General features: G+C 32.7%; 1 protein-coding gene across 5 annotated transcripts in view; it reads right to left on the bottom strand.

Moving 5' to 3' along the window:
* LOC114332180 (monocarboxylate transporter 13) overlaps positions 1–18,261 on the bottom strand; it is a 216,540-nt gene that overhangs the window by 114,960 nt on the left and 83,319 nt on the right. The window lies entirely within an intron of this gene.

The raw sequence follows: 18,261 nt of genomic DNA, 5'->3' as shown, positions 1-18,261 counted from the left end.
TCCACTTCAGGCCACGGTGAAAACTCTGATGGAGGGTTGTCTCTATTCTTTAAACATGGACCACAGCTTTTTACCCTATGCTCTATGTCGGAATCTATTTTAGGCCAGTAAACATATGATCTCGCTAATGACTTGCACCTGACTATTCCAAAATGTCCTGCATGGAGCTCATCGAGGATTTGTGGTCTTAGACTCGATGGTACCACAATACGATGTCCCCACATTATTATGTGCTCATCTAAATACAACTCTTGTCGTTTATGGTAAAATGGCATTATTTCATCACTTAAATGTTTGGGCCATCTTTCCGTTTTAATATACATCTTTATTGCCCTTAAAATGCCATCTTTGTCTGTTTCTTCTCTAAGTACTTTGTTGTTAATTGGCCAGTATTCTATAGACTCCGTGAAATGAATATATGTCATTCCTTCCGCTGGTTCCTCTACTGTTCCCGTAACCTGCACTGGTGACCTTGATAAATAGTCAGCTACAGGATTGTTTATTCCCTTGATATGTTCAATACTGTAGTCAAACGATGCCAAAAATAAAGCCCACCTTTGTATCCTGTTTGCGGACATTTTATTGATGCTCCTGTGTTCTCCAAATAATGCAACTAGCGCTTTTTGATCTGTCCTTAATTTAAACTTATTACAGCAGAGGTACTGGTAAAATTTATTTATGGTAAAATGAACTGCTAAAGCCTCTTTTTCAACTGTAGAATATTTTTTTTCTGCTGGCATGAGAGTTCTTGACACACATGCTACTGTTCTCTCCTCTCCCTCTTTAACTTGGCTTAACATGCCTGAAATACCCTTGTCACTTGCATCTGTTGTTACTATTATTGGAAGGTCAGGGTCAAAATAAACTAAACACTTATCTGATGCTATTATATCTTTTATAATATTGAATGCCCTTTCACATTCTTTTGACCAGAAAAACTTTACATTACCTTTTAAAAGCTTGTATATTGGTTCTAAGATCTGGGCAGCCTGAGGTATAAATTTATGGTAATAATTTACTAGCCCTGTAAAAGCTCTAACTTCTGTTATATTTTCTGGTTTAGGTGCATTTATTATTGCAGCAATTTTACTATCTGTTTTCTTAAGGCCTTCTTTTGATATTTTGTACCCCAAGTATTCAACTTCCTCTTTAAAAAATACATATTTTTCTTTACAAACTGTCAGCCCAGCCTTTTCAAGTTTGCTAAGAACTTCCCTCAAGTTAGTCATATGTTCTTCTGCTGTTTCCCCCGTTACTATTATATCATCTAAAAAGTTTGTTACATTTTTCATGCCCTTAAAGAGATTTTCAATTTCTCGTTGAAATATACTACTTGCTGATTTTATTCCGAATGGTAATCTTTTAACTGCGTACAAACCCCTGTGAGTGTTCCACGCTAACAACTTACTTGATTCAATATTTAAGGAGAACTGCATATAAGCTAGTTGTAAATCAATTTTTGAAAAAGGTTGACCTTTTTTTAGTTTATTCCATAATTCATCAATTTTTGGAAGTGGATATTTCACATCTTCTAAATGTTTATTTATTGTTGTCACTTGACCTCCGTAATGGGTAGCTAATAACTTTGATAATTCTGCAAATGTTTTGGTTTTGAGAGCTTCTTCAAAACATAGATCTCTCAACAAGGTGTATGTGGGTGCACTCACCGAACTGATTAGGATCGCCACTTTAATAGCTTCCTCTTCAACCTCATTTGCCACAAAATGTTGTTCCAATCTTTCTTCGTAAATATTCCACGGTTGTAAATCTGGAATAAATTCTTCGAAATTTTGTTCGCCATCTTGATTCACTAACAAAGGTACCGGACATCGGTTTACATAAAACAATTAGTATTTACTTCGTTACCACTTTTATCCTCGTCGCCATTGATATGTCCTTAAGTACCTTAACCATTGTTTAATTAATAAGACCACTGTCGATGGAATAATTCATATTTATTACTAACATGTTATTCAATACATTTTACATTCAGTTTTCTACAACTACTTGCCCCGTTGTTGTCTGCTCTTTCTATCAGTCCGCATGGAACATCATCGCAGAACAGTAAGTGCCAGATGGTCATCTCTCTCAGAGCTATTAACTCACTTTAAGCTGTGTTTACACGTAAAACATCCCAACTTATCAGTTTTAAACCTCATTTAAACTAGAAAACCTCATTTAATCGGGTCTCTTACAATTATCAACCATGATACTCTTTCTTTTACTATACTCCTGCCACCTCTGTATTTCAATCTTAACATTTCAATATCTGTCTCCTGTTTACGTTCTCCAGATATTGTAACCTTCATATTTTTATTATGTAGATTATTTAGTGTTCTTTGCCCATTTCTCACGATACTCCAGTATTCGTTTTCTTCTGTATCCATGCTATTTTGAGCATACTTCTGTAACACTACATTTTAAAAATTTACTCAACCTTATTTATGTGTTCTTGATCAGGGTCCAGCTTTCCTTGAAAGTTCGTTAGAAGCAAGTTGTTAGACAGCTCTTAAACAGGGTGTAATATTAAAAATGGATACTATGGATTATGTTAGACTTGATTGAATCAACTTGTACATTAACATTTATTTTAAATGGAGCACATATATAGTTAAAATTTGACTGGTCTGATTTTTTTTTGTATGTTATATGTTATTTTTGTATGTTATATGTTATTTTTTGTATGTTATATGTTATTTATTTTGTATGTTATTATTTTATAGTAAATTTTTATGTAATGTTTAAATTTTAATAATTTTGTCTCTCTAATTTTAGCACTCTTTGACATATTTATAATTTTATTCTTGTATTAGTCTATATTGCAAATGTTTATAAATTATATATGTCTTTAAATAAACATGTCATTTGAACAAACAGTTATTTAGTTTTTTTTTGAAAAGCAGAAATATCTGATTTCAAAAATGTATATTACTTTAATCCTTTTTGAGACCGTAGGCGCAAAATTTCGGTCGAACACTTTTTAAACGTATTTATTTTTTTCGAATTCTGAGAAAACTAATAATCATTTTTGAAAAATTTAAACGCAGAATGAAAGATTAGATTATTACCGAGGGCCGACAGTCCTTTAGAATAAACAAAAAGTTTCTTTTAAATGATATATTTGACATTAAAAATCACACTAAATTTTCTCTTTTTTTCACCACTGTGACTTATTAAAATAAACATTATAGGAGTTCTCAGGGACTTTAGACGATCGAGAATACTGTAATATTTCATTATGCGTATAAATTTTTCAAAAATATTTATTAGATTTTTCAGGATTCGAAAAAAATGATTGCATTTAGAAAGAATTCGACCGAAATTTTGCGCCTACGCTCTCAAACAGGATTAAATTATTATACATTTTTAAAATCAGTATTTTAAGAGCTTTTAAATGAGGTGTCACATGATGTACTTTCCCATTAAAAAAATGAAAGTTATGGCTGTCACCTGAAGAGGGATCGCGTAAATTTCGAAACGTTGATGCTATAATATACTATGGTTAGTTTAAAAATCGACCTGTCCGAGCGTTTTGCTTATATTCTTAAAATAAACAAGTTAACAGGGGGGCAACACTTATTCCACCGCACTGTATATACAGAGAGAGCCTGTAATTTGGAATAAATTCAATATCTCAAATAGGTACTAATTGTTTTTTTGAAAAATGCTCAGACACTTCTATTAGTATTTCAAAATGTGCTCTTTGACATACAACAATAATGTGTACAGGGTGTCTCAATTTAGAGATTAGACGTCATCGTTAGTGTTCTTAAATGGCAACACTGTCATTTTGATAGCTATTTTGATAGGGTGTGTAAAGTTACACATAACTGCAAAATTTCAAATTTTTATTTTCTATCATTTACAAGATAATAAAAAATAACAAAGTTATGTCTGTAATTTGGAATAAATTCAATAATTCAAATATTAATTGTTTTTTTTAAATGCTCAAACCAGTTAAGTATTTCAAATTGTCATTTTTGACATACAATAATAATGTATACAGAGTGTCCCATTTTAGATCATCAGGGTGTTATCACTGATTTTCCTTACAGGCAACACTTTCATTTTGATAGCTATTTTGATAGCTATTTTGATAGGGTGTGTAAAGTTCTACATAACTGCAAATTTTCAAATATTTATTCCCTACCATTTACAAGATAATAAAAAATAACAAAGTTATGAAAAACAAGTAATCAAATAATAATTGAATTATTTAATTATTTAAATTAAGCAAAGGCTAATAATGTTGCCCTTAATTATTGTCAAATAGTCAATGGGCAACATTTTAAGCATTTGCTTAATTGAAATAATTGAATTCAATTATTATTCAATTACTTGTTTTTCATAACTTTGTTATTTTTTATTATCTTGTAAATGGTAGGGAATAAAAATTTGAAATTTTGCAGTTATTTATAATTTAACACATCCTATTAAAACAGCTATCAAAATGATAGTGTTGCCATTTAAGAAAATCAACGATGACGTCGTATCTCTAAATTGAGACACCCTGTATACATTATTATTGAATGTCAAAAATGACAATTTGAAATACTAATCGACGGGTCTGAGCATTTTTCAAAAATACAATTAGTATTTGAATTATTGAATTTATTCCAAATTACAGACATAACTTTGTTATTTCTTATTATCTTGTAAATGGTAGAGAATAAAAATTTGATATTTCGCAGTTATGTATAACTTTACACACCCTATCAACATAGCTATCAAAATGACAGTGTTGCCATTTAAGAAAATCAACGATGAAGTCATATCTCGAAATTGGGACATTGTTATTGTATGTCAAAAAGGACAATTTGAAATACTAATCTACGGGTCTGAGCATTTTTGAAAAAAACCATTAGTACTTGAGATATTGAATTTATTCCAAATTACAGACTCTCTGTATATATATATACAGGGTGAGGCAAATAAAGGGCCTATTAGAAATATCTCGAGAACTAAAGGCAACAGAATCATGAAAATTGGAATAAAGGGGTTTTGAAGGATGATCTATTAAATGAAAATATTTTCATCTCTTTGCAACTTCCGGTTATACCGGAAGTTGCTGCTAACTTCGTTTTTTTTTAATGGGACACCCTGTATATTTTTACATTTTTGGATTCTCTTCGATGTCTTCTTTCTTAAAACATGACGTTTTGTAATATTATACAGGGTATTTTTAAAGATAATTACGTTTTTTTATTAATTTCGTAGAAAAATTAACACCCTGTAGAATTGTAGTAGTTTGACATCTAAAACTCTACTTACGTTCAAATGATTTTTAATATACTCTACTATTGTTAAGAATCATTAGTATAGCTAAATTTTTAATTTTAGTATACAGGGTTGGTCGAAACTCGGAATGAGTATTTTCTTAGTTTTCTTAAATGGGACATCCTGTATTTTAGTACTGTAATGAAATGATATTTTATGGTACTTTTTTATTTCTTAAGCATACTTAAGCATTTCTTAAACAGGTACCATTGTCTTTAAAAAGGTAACAAATATGTACTATAAAAATTTCAGAAAAAAATAATAAAATGGAACAGAGTTGTAGCCAGTTAAAGGCAAAAAAACGTGATTTCATTTTTTTTTTAATTTTAGGGCGATTTTAACAATGTTCCCCCACGTAAAATTCAAAACAAACCTAATTTTCGTGTTGAGCACCATCAAAAACATAAATTAGGACCAAAATTAGCCATTAACCATACCGTGGTCAGTATCTTGAGAAATAAGCATTTTTTGGGGTGTGCCGTTCGTCTATAAAGTCACATAACTTTTTCCTATTGCATATTTTGACTTAAAATTTTCCAGAAAACTTCATGAACTATATTTTATTGATGTGTTTGTTAAAATTATAAACTAAAAAGTTTGTCACTCAACTTTTTTAAGTAAACATGAAACTAACGAAATCTGTCGAGAAATGTTTTAAAAATTAACAACTCCTCTTTTAATTTATCTAAACATTTTGGACAAATCTCATTTTTTTCTAAATACTTCAAATATGACACATTAAAATTTTCAAAAGGAAATATTTACATCAACCAAAGATACAGCGAGGTAAATTTGAAAAATTATCAAAATTGATTCTTCGCATTTTTGCATAAAATTTGATATTTCAACATGTTCCACAAATTCTAGATAAAAATAAACTTCATATTCGGATTCAGCGACCTCGAAAACATAAAGAATGACCAAAATTGGTCATTCGCCTTAAAGTTGATTTTCGTGGTCGGTATAACGTAATTTTTGGGGTTGCTGCCGCTCGCCTACAGACTCTTTTCTCAGACAATAAATAATATTCTACACAAAAATTCATTATTAGTACAAAATTGTCCAAAACACGCTAATATTGCGTTAAACGCACCAACTCTGTCATCAAATCTAAATAGCACTGCTCAAGCTGCAAATATCCCAACCAGCGATAAAACTTTCTCTACCGAGTATAGCGTGAAACCAAATAAAAACAAACGGTTTCGTATTGATTTAAATCGAGTCACTTGCAATTCCCTGACACGTGTTTCTAGGTTTACCCGTTATCAAAGAGGCTTTGCAAGAAGACTGGCTTTTATTTGGTTTTACGCTATACTCGGTGCAGAGTACAAAATGATGGCGATTAAGACGGGTAAACTGCTGATGTTTTAGCGGAATAAATTCCCAGCATTGCCCGATGACATGCATATGTCTCAGGTTCAGTTTACTTGGTCGTTATCGACACTCACTTGGTCTATACGTTGGTCTTCTTCTTCATGTACCATGTTATTTAAAAACGTTGGTTACCATCACAGCTATCTTAGTTTTATTTACCGCCACCCTAAATAGCATGCTTGTATCAACACCATACCAATCTCGCAAGTTCTTCAACCATGAGGTTCTTCTTTGTCCTGGACTGCGTTGGTAGAATATTTAAATATATTTACCAACGAGTAGGTGCGTTTTGGTTCCATTCAGTCTTCTTGCAAAGCCTCTTTGATAACGGGTAAACTTAGAAACACGTGTAAGAGAATGGTAAGAGACTCGAATTGAATCAAAATGAAACCGTCTATTTTTATTTGGTCTCAAGCTATATACGCCAGTCAATGGGAGCAAAAATAGGATATTACCTCCGAATTGTATCCTACTGCATGGATTTTAATGAAATTTTGGGAATAGCCTCTACTTATCTCCTAATTCAAAGTCCACCCTATGCCGATGTATGATTTTATCTTGGGAAAATTTCTTGGTTAAAATAACTACGGAAGTGGCTAGAGAACTTAATTGTAAGCAAAAATAGTTCTATATTTTTTTTTTGAAAATTCAATATTTTTTAAGTTATTCGTGGTTGAAAATTGACCATTTTCATTGAAACATAACACCTTTTCGAACGGTTTTTTGTAAATAACTTAAAAACTATGCATCCAACTAAAAAAACTACATAAAACATTTTTGTAGCTTATAAAAAACCAAAGAGACTAGTTTTTTCATAAATCTTCTAGTTATAATATAAAAAGAGATATGGTAGGTGAAAATAGTTTGTTATTTTGGTGCATGCTCAAATCGTTGTATTCAACTTGAAATAACAGACAAACGGTCGATTTTAGGTGTACATATAATGTTACCAACACATTTTGTAGTGCTTAAAAATATCTTTAAAATGAGCAATATTAAAGGTATATTGCATTCAAACTAAGCGAGATATGCTGTAAAAAATTGATGATTAATGTATTTTAAGACAAAATGAGAAGTATATTTTTAACCTCTCATCCACCAGAATTTTAATGCATCATTTTACTTCTACAATATTTTTTATTATCGTATTATGGGCGGGTTCAAATAGTTGGATTTGTTTAAAATGAATGGTTTAAAAAAAAATAAGATCAATTTATAGAGCACATTTTTAGATTTCCTCAAAAATCTTCTTTTTCCACATGTAACTTGAGAATGATAAGAGATACAATAATGAAACACAAAACAAAATTTTTATTCAACAAAATCCTACATTTTTGTGTGGTACCTTTTTTTTTTCGTATCTTTTATCATTTTCGAGTTACATGGAGAAAAAGGAAGATTCTTAAGAAAATTTAAAAATGCGCTCTATAATTTGATCTTATTTTTTTCAAAAACTATTCATTTTAAACCCGTCCAACTTTTTGAACATAGAAATAACACTATATTTAAAAGTATTGTAGAAGGAAAACGATGCATTTAAATGATGGATGAGGGGTTAAATGTACTTCACATTTTGTTTTTAAATTCCATTAGTCATCAATTTTTTTGCAGCATATCTCGCTTACTTTGAATGTAATCGACATTTAATGTTGCTCATTCTAAAGATCTTTTCAATCACTACAAAAGGTACTGGTAGCATTAAACAACTAAAATCGACCGTTTCTCTTTTATTTCAAGTTGAATACACCGATTCAGCATGCACCAAAAAAACAAACTCTTCTCACCTACCATATCTCTTTTTGTATTATAACTATAAGATATATGAAGGCACGAATCTATTTGTTTTTTTTATAAGCTACAAAAATGTATTGTATAGTTTTTTTCGTTAGATGCATAGATTTTAAGGTATTCGCAAAAAACCGCCCGAAAAGGTGTCATTTTTCAATGAAAACGGCCAATTTTCAACCACGAATAACTCAAAAATTATTGAGTTTTCAAAAAAAATATTAAACAGTTTTTGTTTAGAATTAGGTTCTCTAGCCACTTCCGTGGTTATTGTAACCAAAAAATTTTACAACCCCGAGAAGGGGTGGAACCACCCCCAAGATAAAAGCTGACATTGACATAGGGTAGACTTTGTTTCTTGGGCTATTCTCTACTTATTGTGAAAATATAAAGTAAATCGATGTAGTAGGATGGAATTCGGCGCCAAATAACTTCATTGACTGCTCTAATACTCGGTGCAGAGTACAAAATGATGGCGATTAAGACGGGTAAACTGCTGATGTTTTAGTGGAATAAATTCCCAGCATCGCCCGATGGCATGAATATGTCGCAGGTTTACAGTTTACTTTAATCGTTGCGTTGTCGACACTCACTTCGTTTTTAAAAACGTCTACACACCTCTAACCAAATCACCTGACTGTCACTGTCAGGGCTGACAACGTCGGGTCTGACTGTTGGAGCGCCTGTAGGCTTGTGGCACTACAAAAATGAGTCATCCTGCCAGTCAGGCTGACGGATTTGGTGGGGTGATATTGCTATTCCAACATCCTGATCGCAGGCCCGCCGAGAAGCATTTACCGTGGTCCGGCGATGTAAGGGGCCCGGCGCAGGCGCGGATCCAGGGGGGCAGAGGGGGCAATTGCCCCCCCCCCCCGAGAATCTGAAGACAAAAAAAATTGTGTATTTATTTCTAAATTGAGGATAACGAGTGCCACTGGCCACACAGAAAAGAGCTTTATATATTTAGCGATTGTCAGCCAAAAAGGCCGTGTTGTATATCAACTCAATAACAAGCACTGAATTCATTTTTTCTTGCGTTTGTCTGGTAGATTCTGAAAAGGACCCTTCCCCTAAGCAAGTTATTGCAAAAACTAAACTTAGACTTGAACAAGGCTTCCAATGCAGTGACAGACACACTGACATGTCTGAAGGATAGGAGGCGAAATTGTGATGATCATTTCACAGAGTTATACTTGGAAGCTTTAACTACCTCTAAAAAGCTGGGCGTGCAGCTCAAAATGCCCAGAGTAGTGAAAATCCCTCAGAAATGGTTGGTGTCCACCTTTGTAACAATACCAAAAACAATATACGCCAAAGATTGTTCGGACTATAGGACAATACCTATCACTAATAAGCCATACCCTCATAATATTTTTAAAGGTGATTCATGGAAGATTATACAGAAAGCTAGAATATGATATGGATGATACCCAATTTGGGTTCCGCAAAGGACTTGGAACAAGAGAGGCATTGTTTGCGTTTAATGTCCTCTCTCAAAGATGCTTAGATATGAACCTGGATATTTATTCCTGTTTCATCGACTTCGAAAAAGCGTTCGACAGGGTCCGACATGAAAAACTAATATAATTATTGAAAAACAGAGATATAGACAGACGAGATTTACGAATTATCATCAATCTGTGTTGGAATCAAAAGGCCAATATAAAGATAGAAGAACAGGAGTCCGAGAATATTGATATAAAGAGAGGAGTAAGACAGGGTTGTGTTCTGTCACCGCTACTGTTTAACCTGTACAGTGAAGCCATATTTCAGGAAGCGATAGCGGAGCTAAGTGATGGAATCTCTATAAACGGAAGAATAGTAAATAACATAAGATTCGCTGATGACACCGTTATAATGGCAGACACCCTGGAATCACTACAAGAATTGCTAAATAGAATTAACGATTATTGCATTCGATACGGACTAAAAATAAACAAGAAAAAAACTAAATTTATGATTGTCTCAAAAACAGAACATGGAAATGAAAGGTTAATGATAGAGCAAACCCAAATAGAAAAAGGTAAGACATACAAATATCTGGAAACCTGGGTTGATGACAAAAATGACCAAAGCAAAGAAATTAAAGTCCGAATTGAAACTGCAAGGCAAGCATTTATAAAAGTGAAGACACTGCTTACAAACAAAGACCTTCAGTTGCCTCTCAAATTGAGGGCTCTAAGATGCTACATATTTTCTATATTGCTATACGGAATGGAAGCTTGGACATTGAAGAGACAACACATAAGAAGAATAGAAGCGTTCGAAATGTGGTGTTACAGAAGAATATTGAAAATTCAGTGGGTTCAAAGGATTACCAATGTTGAAGTGCTACGACGTTTAAATAAGGAGTTAGAAATTACGAAAAGTATAAAAACTAGAAAACTGGAATATTTGGTTCACATTACCAGAGGACAAAAATATGAGTTGCTGAGAATTATTATGCAAGGAAGGATCCAAGGAAGAAGAGGCATAGGAAGAAGACGCATCTCCTGGCTGAGGAACCTTAGAGAATGGTTTAACTGTAGTTCATTACAACTATTCAGAGCAGCAGCCAACAAAGTGACCATAGCCATTATGATATCCAACCGCCGATAGGAGAGGGAACTTTAAGAAGAAGAAGTGAAAAGCCAAAGGCATAGAGAAAACTACGAAGCAGAGACAGTGATGGAATATTATAGGATGTCCATGTATATACCACTTCTCGACAATGTCATCACTGATCTACAAACCAGGTTCTCCGAAGAAAACCTATTGTGCTTTGACCTCAACCTTTTAATGCCTGCAAATATGTTGAACACCAATGTCAGCGAAAAATGCTTGGAGTTGAACGTGAGGCTGCAGAAAGTTTGCCAGAACTTTAAAACTCTTTTGCCCAGTGATTCTGAAGTTGTACTTGAAGGAGAGTTAAGCATTTGGAGAGCGAAGTAGTCAAGGAAGAAACAAGAAGGAATGAAAAGTCCAAACTGTGCCATAGAAGTACTCAAATGCTGCGATGGAGATAAATGTTTCCAACTGTACGAACACGTCTACAAATACTTATCACACTACCAGTAAGTGTTGCAAGTGCTGAAAGGTCATTCAGCAGCCTTAAGCTCGTTAAATCCTGGCTACGGACAAGAATGGTTGAAGAGAGGTGAATGGATTGTGCCTTTTATACATACATCGTGATATTGAGGTGAATGTTGAGAACGTAATTGAGCGTTATGCTAAAGGAGGAAAAAGAAGGCTGGACTTTATTGTTTAAGTTTTATGGAAAAAGTACGTAAATAATAAAGTAATGCTTTGAATCTTCAAAAAAGTGTTTTGTGTTTTTATTTCCCTAACCAAGTAGGCTTTAATGAATAAATCCAATTAAAAACTATAGATTTAAATGACAAAATATGATCATGTTTTAGTCTCTAGATTGTCTAAAAACACGAGTTTTCAGTTACATTTTTCCAGACCCAGACCCCCCGGAAGGTTCCCCACATAATCCTCCTTGCCCCCCCAAATCATGCCCTGGATCCGCCACTGGCCCGGCGTCGAAGAGACCAAAGACGTAATATTGCTCGTTTTTTTACTCTCCACTTTAAGTGCATAATTTTCACCAAATAAAGAAAAACGGCGCAAGAAGACTGCGAAATTTTTTGATGATTTGCTGTTGTAACGCGACTGATAATAATTTGGAGCCAGATGCAATATTTTGGTGTGAAATATGTAATACTGTCATATATTGTATAATAAGCAATTTCACCAGACTTAATGAGGCAAATGAAATTCATTCGCTATTTAACATTTTATGATCATTCCTAGATGAAGATGATGACAATATTAAGAATAAAATTGATATATTGCACGAGTTTTATAAAGAACACATTAGTGAAGAATTGGTAGATGAAATTTTTCATTTGGGGGCGATATATGTACCGGGTGTCCCAATAAAAATGGCTGTCGGCCATATTTCAAGAACCGTTTATAGTACAGCTTTGAGAAAAAAATATTTATAAAAAAAGTTGCCTCGAGAAAAGCCTGGAAATTATTTTCATAATTGTAGGTCCACCGCTAGAGGGCGTAATTGAATATCAACAATTAAAAAATCAAAATTTTATAAAATTTACCTTATGAAAGGGCACTGGAAATCTAATCATCGTATTCTTCATAAAATTCTGCGTATATTTGATTTCACAAGTTTAAATCTACCCAGTGCCAGATTTACCACTAGGCCGACTAGGCCGCGGCCTAGGGCCGAGAGCAAAAGGGGGCCGCAGCGTTTTGTAAAAAGAACATTTTTGGTAAAAAAAATGTGTAAAAAATCTAATGCATCTGGAGAAAGATCATTCAGCGTGTTGAAAAGAATCAAAAATTGACGAAGATCCTAGATTGTCTAGTTTGGTTAGTTTTGTTTCAAATGCTAAGAGCTTTTTCAAGCCTTAGACTTTAAGGCCATCGGTACATAATACGCAAATCTTTTACGGCTATCCCTATTTTTTCGGCTATTCTGTCTTTACACGGCAAATTACGTGTAGTAAAATTCTCACTGGCATGGATATGCAAATATTACTACTTGACAATATCATCATTAACTTTAAAGACATGGCTTTTGAATTTTCTTGGATAACAGTTACTTGTATAATTGCAAATTATTAATTTAGTTAATAAATATCATTATTTTTTCACTAATTATGTATTCAGTGATTGTAATAATTTATATACTGTACAACAAAAACTAATACTCAATCGAGAAAAGAAAAAAAGTGTTAAAGTGATTTTTTAATACATAATACACATAGTTTCAAAAGTTATGCATCACCCCTCGTATTCACAATGTTTACGCTTTTATAAATCCGTATCTTTATCACATATTTAATGGGCCTTGTTTATAAAAAATATACCATTTTTGGTTTTTTTATTTTATTTGATTACCCATCTAATTGACCTGGTTTTGCCAAGGTGTAAACATTTGAAAAATTTATTCTGGTGAAATTTTTGAAAACGTGATTAAAAATGAATCGTAGTTTAATTTCTGAGTTTGACCGTATAAGAATTATCGATTTAGTTGAAGAAGGCCATTCACAGCGGTTCGTGGCGGAAAGAGTGGGTGTTTCTCTGGATCTAAAAGTTTATTTGTGGTATTCTTAATATTTTTATTTTCAGTGCCGTAGCCTATTAGGTACTGTTATACAGTTCATATTATTTCCCTTGTTCTTTTACTTATAATGTCTTTTCAACTCCGCTTTTTTTAGTCTTTTGCTGTCACCTGTATCTACTTTTCCACCGGATGAACCAAATGCTATTTAATTGTAACAATTAAGGGCAGAGGCGCAAAATATCGCCTGTCAAAATGTTCAATGTGATTTACCAATTTTAAAAAGTAAAATTAAAATAAACGTTTGTATTAATATTATGTGCTTTATGCTTTAATTACATAATCGTGAAGTTATCGGGGGCCGCTCGGGGTAATTTGGCCTAGGGCCGCAAGTACCTTAAATACGGCACTGAATCTACCTTTGCAAATAACAGGTAGGGGTGCGTTTGAATCTTCTTATGAAAAAATAGCTGTAAGTCCGGTTCTGCTAAATAGAATTTTGCATTCTTGGTCTTGTTGAAAACAGCTCTTTTTCGTCAATGTATGTGTCTTATTTTCGAAATATCGTAATAAGTAATATGCAAGCTAGGAGGCGTTATTTAATTATTTTCAGAAATCTAGTTTTCTTTGGAAAATATTAAATACAAGTATGCATTTTTAATCGTGTATTACAAAATTTATCCAAATTACCAACATAATACTGAAAACCGCATGTCGATACCTTTTTTCTATCTCGAGATATCTTAAGAAATGTGTAAATTTTAAACATAACTGTTACTGTCACCGGTAAACGAGGTTAAGGAAAAGTAGTGGGCTATGGAAAAAACAAATAAACATTTTCCACATATAAACGTATATAATTAATTAAAACAACAATAAGACAAACAACAATATAAAATATAACAAAGAAATAAAAGCAACTACTTAGTTAGTCTTCTTCTTCTTCTTGTGCCACTCCTATCGGAGATTGGAAATCATCAAGGCTACCCTGACTTTGTTTACAGCTGACCTAAAAAGTTCATTAGTGGTGCAGCCAAACCACTCTCTCAAATTCCGCATCCACGACATTCTTCTACGGCCTGGATTCCGTTTTCCTTCTATTTTTCCTTGCATTATATTTTGAAGTAATGCGTATTTATGACCTCTCATCAGGTGACCCAAATACTCGAGTTTTCTTCGTTTTATCGTTAATAAAATTTCTGGGTCTCTTCCTATCCTTCGTATTACTTCAAGATTTGTGATTCTATCAGTTAGTCTAGTGACTTAGTCTTAGTTATCTAGTTAGTCTTAGTGACTGCTTAAATGTTCAAATTCTTGCCCATAATTTTCGATGTCAGCATTTACTCTTTCAAGAGTAGATTGAATAGCAACAGATTTAACTGTTTTAGACTTATTATGGGAACGGATTAAAGATCTTGTTTTTGCCGCTAGGCCCACTACTCGAGAAAATATGATCTAGAACTAGAATCTAGAGAATACGAAACGTCATTTAAAGCATTTCGAAAGCAGAAATTGAGACTGCTGTTCAATCTACTCTTGAAAGAGTAAATGCTTGCATCGAAAATGATGGGCAAGGATTTGAACATTTAGGTCGTCACTAAGTAAGTAGTTGCTTTTATTTATTTGTTATATCTTATATTGTTGTTTGTCTTATTGTTGTTTTAATTAATTATATACGTTTACATCTGGAAAATGTTTATTTGTTTTTTCCATAGCCCACTACTTTTCCTTAACCTCGTTTACCGGTGACAGATGTTTAAAATTTACACATTTCTTAAGATATCTCGAGATACAAAAAAGGTATCGACATGCGGTTTTCGGTATTATGTTGGTAATTTGGTTTAATTTTGTAATACACGATTAAAAATGCATACTTGTATTTAATATTTTCCAAAGAAAACTAGATTTCTGAAAATAATTAAATAACGCCTCCTAGCTTGCATATTACTTATTAGGCTATTTCGAAAATAAGACACATACATTGACGAAAAAGAGCGGTTTTCAACAAGACTAAGTATGCAAAATTCTATTTAGCAGAACCGGACTTACAGCTATTTTTTCATAAGAAGGTTCCTACTCACTCCCACCTCTTATTTGCAAAGGTAGACTTAAACTTGTTAAATTAAATATGCGCAGAATTTTATGAAGAATACGATGATTGGATTTCCAGTGCCCTTCCGTTAGGTAAATTTTGTAAAATTTTGATTTTTTAATTTTTGATATTCAATTACGCCCTCTAGCGGTGGACCTACAATTATGAAAATAATTTCCAGGGTTTTTCCGAGGCAACTTTTGTTATAAATATTTTTTTCTCAAAGCTGTATTATAAACGGTTCTTGAGATGTGGCCGAGAGCCATTCTTATTGGGACACCCGGTACAAGGATAATATTCGTAAATCTCACCTTTCTCCAATAATAGATTTAATTAATAAAATTAAACATCTCAAATTGGTATCATTATTTCATAATGCCGTTATCGTGTTAAGATTATTTTGCACATTACCGATGACAGTCGCAGAAGCGGAAGTATTCTTTAGTTGTATTTCTAGCATAAAAAATGCTACGTGGATGAGATCTACAATGAAATAGGATCGGCAGATCTGGCCTAGCAACATTGTGCATTGAGAATGCTTTGGTAAAATCCTCCAATTTTTGAAAATTATAGACATCTTTGCCGATCAGAAAAGTCGAAAATCAACTGTAATATATTTTCACTATTATGAATATATTTGAAATGTTTCTTATTACCTACTACTTATTAATAATTGTATTTCTTTAAAAATCAAACATTCTTTTCGCTCTTCACTTTCTGCTAGGGGCCCGCTCATCCCTCTCGGTGGCCCTCTGACCGCGTATGTCATTATTGATCTAATGACTGTTTTGTAAATTCTGCCGTTCACTTCTTTTCCGATATTTTTCTTTCTCCATATTGTTTCATTCAGGCAGCCTGCGGCTCTGCTTGCTTTATTCACTTGATCTTCCACTTCTGTTCCGAGCTTTCCATAACTAGATAGTGTGATATTTAATAGCCTAGATTCCTAGATATTTAAACTCCATGACTTGTATCTTTTTTTTGTTCATACTTTCTTTATTATTTCATCCTACTCCCAATTATGACGTTGGAAATTAAAAAATACGGCTTATACACTATGAGTCCGTTCTTTAACGGTAGAATATTGCAAAATCTCTAAATTTTAAAGAAGCGCTTCGATTGACATGAAATTTGGCATACACATAGCTAACAAGTCAAAGAAAAAAAGTGATATTGTGCCGATATGTGCTTTTGCCCTGGGTGTGGTTTTTACCCCCTCTTAGGGGTGAAAAAATACAAAGTAAGTCAGGAAATGGATAAACTGGCTAATTTTAAGTAACTTTTGTTCTATAGAGTTTTTTTACTAAGTCAATACTTTTCGAGTTATTTGGCAGTGAATATGTTCATTTTTTCAACAAAATAACCACGCTTTTAGACGGTTTTTCGCAAATAACTCAAATAGTAAGTATTTTGTCGAAGAAACATTCTAAACAAAAATATAGCCTGTAAAATTAAAAAAAAATGGTGTATATATCACGTCTCTATATCTAGTAGAAGCAGAGTTATAGCTAATGAAAAATAGATTCATATTCGTCAAATTCCAAATGGAATACTTTAACGTGAAATAACCAAAAATAAAATACATTTCGGGGAAAACTCATTTCAACAGGTGTTTTAAAAAAGCTTCATTTTTGTTTTATAAAAAAAATTTCTATCATCAAAAGTAAACAAGTTACGCTCAAAATAGAGTTAGTCCCTTTTTGTTTTGGTAAAAAAATCGAGAAAATCACCCCCTAATTAGTATCTTAAATGAACTTAATCGTTACGACTTCAAAAGTTTCTTGACTCGTGTATGTATTGTTTATATTATCTGTAAGTTTCATCGGTTCAAAGTCCTTATTATTGAAAAGGCTGTAGTTAAAATAGGTTGAACCAGTCACTGATCACGAATGTATGCAAATTTAGAAAAACCAAATCTTAATCAAGTTTTGTCTAACAAAAAAACAAAAAAATACATGACATTCAGAAAAGCACTACTGACTTTTTTTGTTTTTCGAGATTTTTGGTATCTCTAACAATTTTTAAGTTATTTTGAAAAAAGCATATTTTTCAAAATTAAAATTTTTAAAAATTTTACTTTGAAACCAAATTTTTTCAAAAATAAGCACTTTGAATCAATGAAACTTACAGATCATATAAACACAACACAAGTAAAATAATTTGTGGAGCGGTAACGATTAATTTCATTTAAGTTGCTAATTAGGGGGTGGTCTTCCCGATATTTTTTGTCCCCTAAGGGACAAAGTTGGTCCCTAAGGGACCAACTTTATTTTGAGCGTAACTTACTTAAATTTAATGATAGAAACCTTTTATAAAAACAGAAATAAAGCTTTTTTAAACACTTTAAAAAAGGGATAATGAGTTTTCCCCAAAAAATGCTTAATTTTTTGGATATTTCACGTCGAAATATTCTATTTGAAATTTGGTGAATATGAATCTATTTTTCATTGGCTATAACTCTGGTTCTACGAGATCCAGAGACCTAACACGTACACTATTTTTTTTTACTTTTTTATAGGCTATATTTTTGCTAAGAACGTTTTTTTCGACACTTTTTGAGTTATTTGCGAAGAACCGTCCAAAAATGTGGTTAGTTTGTTGAAAAATGAACATATTCACTCGCAAATAACTCGAAAAGTGTTGACTTGGCGAAAAAGCTCTGTAG

This window comes from Diabrotica virgifera, chromosome 8 (genome assembly GCF_917563875.1).
Source record: "Diabrotica virgifera virgifera chromosome 8, PGI_DIABVI_V3a".
NCBI lineage: Eukaryota > Metazoa > Arthropoda > Insecta > Coleoptera > Chrysomelidae > Diabrotica > Diabrotica virgifera.
The sequence above is the reverse complement of the archived record's forward strand: the minus strand, read 5'-3'. Positions and strand labels throughout refer to the sequence as shown.